Consider the following 3,546-nt stretch of genomic DNA (forward strand, 5'->3'; position numbering starts at 1 on the left):
TAAATGCAAAAAAATTCTAAAAATTAAAAAACATCATCCAGGGTTCATTTCAAGATAAAACGGGTCAGGACAGGCCGAAAAATAGAGAACAAAAAAAATTTCCTTCCTATCCGTTCAAACCCGGCCCGAGTTAGAAAATTCAAAAATAAATGCAAAAAAATTTTAAAAATTAAAAAACATCATCCAGGTTTCATTACAAGAAGAAACGGGTGAAGACAGGCCGAAAAATAGAGAACAAAAAAAATTTCCTTCCTATCCGTTCGAACCCGACCCGAGTTAGAAAATTCAAAAATAAATGCAAAAAAATTTTAAAAATTAAAAAACATCATCCAGGTTTCATTACAAGAAGAAACGGGTGAAGACAGGCCGAAAAATAGAGAACAAAAAAAATTTCCTTCCTATCCGTTCGAACCCGACACGAGTTAGAAAATTCCAAAATAAATACAAAAAAATTCTAAAAATTAAAAAACAACATCCAGGTTTCATTTTAAGACGAAACGGGTCAGGACAGGCCGAAAAATAGAGACCAAAAAAAATTTCCTTCCTATCCGTTCGAACCCGACCCGAGTTAGAAAATTTTAATATAAATGCAAAAAAATATTAAAAATTAAAAAACATCATCCAGGCTTCATTTCAAGACGAAACGGGCCAAGACAGGCCGAAAAATAGAGAACAAAAACAATTTCCTTCCATCCGTTCGAACCCGACCCGAGTTAGAAAATTTTAATATAAATGCAAAAAAATATTAAAAATTAAAAAACATCATCCAGGCTTCATTTCTAGACGAAACGGGCCAAGAGAGGCCGAAAAATAGAGAACAAAAACAATTTCCTTCCCATCCGTTCGAACCCGACCCGAGTTAGAAAATTTTAATATAAATGCAAAAAAATATTAAATATTAAAAAACATCATCCAGGATTCTTTACAAGACGAAACGGGTAAGGACAGGCCGAAAAAAAGCGAACAAAAAAAATTTCCTTCCTATCCGTTCGAACCCAACCCGAGTTAGAAAATTTAAATATAAATGCAAAAAAATTTTCAAAATTAATAAACATCATCCAGACTTCATTTCAAGACGAAACGGGCCAGGACAGGCCGAAAAATAGAGAACAAAAAAAATTTCCTTCCTATCCGTTCGAACCCGACCCGAGTTAGAAAATTTAAATATAAATGCAAAAAAATTTTAAAAATTAAAAAACATCGTCCAGGCTTCATTTCAAGACGAAACGGGCTAGGACAAGCCGAAAAATAGAGAACAAAAAAAATTTCCTTCCTATCCGTTCGAACCCGACCCGAGCTAGAAAATTCAAAAATTTAGGCAAAAAAATTCTAAAAATTAAATAACATCATCTAGGTTTCATTTCAAGACGAAACGGGTGAAGACAAGCCGAAAAATAGAGAAGAAAAAAAAAATTCTTCCTATCCGTTCGAACCCGTCTAAAGTTAGAAAATTCAAATATAATTGCTAAAAAATTCTAAAAATTAAAAAACAACATCCAGGCTTCATTTTAAGACGAAACGGGTCAGGACAGGCCGAAAAATAGAGACCAAAAAAAATTTCCTTCCTATCCGTTCGAACCCGTCCCGAGTTAGAGAATTCAAAAATAAATGCAAAAAAATTCTAAAAACTAAAAAACATCAATCAGGTTTCATTTCAACACGAAACGGTCCAGGACAGGCCGAAAAATAGAGAACAAAAATAATTTCTTTCTTTCCGTTCGAACCAGACCTGAGTTAAAAAATTAAAAAGTAAATGCAAAAAAATTCTAAAAATTAAAAAACATCATCCAGGGTTCCTTTCAAGACGAAACGGGTCAGGACAGGCCGAAAAATAGAGAACAAAAAAAATTTCCTTCCTATCTGTTTGAACCCGACCCGAGTTAGAAAATTCAAATATAAATGTAAAAAAATTCTAAAAATTGAAAAACATCATCTAGGTTTCATTACAAGAAGAAACGGGTGAAGACAGGCCGAAAAATAGAGAACAAAAAAAATTTCCTTCCTATCCGTTTGAACCCGACCCGAGTTAGAAAATTCAAATATAAAAGTAAAAAAATTCTAAAAATTAAAAACCATCATCCAGGTATCATTTCAGGACGAAATGGGTGAAGACAGGCCGAAAAATAGAGACAAAAAAAAATTTCCTTCCTATCAGTTCGATCACGACCCGAGTTAGAGAATTCAAAAATAAATGCAAAAAAATTCGAAAAATTAAAAAACAACATCCAGGCTTCATTTTAAGTCGAAACGGGTCAGGACAGGCCGAAAAATAGAGACCAAAAAAAATTTCCTTCCTATCCGTTCGAACCCGACACGAGTTAGAAAATTCCAAAATAAATACAAAAAAATTCTAAAAATTAAAAAACATCATCCAGGTTTCATTTCAAGACGAAACGGGCCAAGATAGGCCGAAAAATAGAGAACAAAAAAAATTTCCTTCCTATCCGATCGAACCCGACCCGAGTTAGAAAATTCAAAAATAAATGCAAAAAAATTCTAAAAATTAAAAAACATCATCCAGGTTTCATTTCAAGACGAAACGGGTCAGGACAGGTCGAAAAATAGAGAACAAAAAAAATTTCCTTCTTATCCGTTCGAACCCGACCCGAGTTAGAAAATTTAAATATAAATGCAAAAAAATTTTAAAAATTAAAAAACATCATCCAAGCTTCATTTCAAGACGAAACGGGCCAGGACAGGCCGAAAAATAGAGAACAAAAATAATTTCCTTCCTATCCGTTCGAAACCGACCCGGGTTAGAAAATTCAAAAATTAAGGCAAAAAAATTCTAAAAATTAAAAAACATCATCTAGGTTTCATTTCAAGACGAAACGGGTGAACACAAGCCGAAAAATAGAGAACAAAAATAATTTCTTTCTTTCTGTTCGAACCTGACCTGAGTTAGAAAATTAAAAAATAAATGCAAAAAAATTCTAAAAATTAAAAAACATCATCCAGGTTTCATTTCAAGACGAAACGGGTCAGGACAGGTCGAAAAATAGAGAACAAAAAAAATTTCTTCCTATCCGTTCGAACCCGTCCAGAGTTAGAAAATTCAAATATAATTGCAAAAAAATTCTAAAAATTAAAAAACAACATCCAGGCTTCATTTTAAGACGAAACGGGTCAGGACAGGCAGAAAAATAGAGACCAAAAAAAATTTCCTTCCTATCCGTTCGAACCCGACCCGAGTTAGAGAATTCAAAAACAAATGCAAAAAAATTCTCAAAACTAAAAAACATCAATCCGGCTTCATTTCAACACGAAACGGGCCAGGACAGGCCGAAAAATAGAGAACAAAAATAATTTCTTTCTTTCCATTCGAACCAGACCTGAGTTAGAAAATTAAAAAGTAAATGCAAAAAAATTCTAAAAATTAAAAAACATCATCCAGGGTTCATTTCAAGACGAAACAGGTCAGGACAGGCCGAAAAATAGAGAACAAAAAAAATTTCCTTCCTATCCGTTCAAACCCGGCCCGAGTTAGAAAATTCAAAAATAAATGCAAAAAAATTTTAAAAATTAAAAAACATCATCCAGGTTTCA

The sequence above is a fragment of the Quercus lobata genome, chromosome 10 (assembly GCF_001633185.2).
Source record: "Quercus lobata isolate SW786 chromosome 10, ValleyOak3.0 Primary Assembly, whole genome shotgun sequence".
Taxonomy (NCBI): Eukaryota; Viridiplantae; Streptophyta; class Magnoliopsida; order Fagales; family Fagaceae; genus Quercus; species Quercus lobata.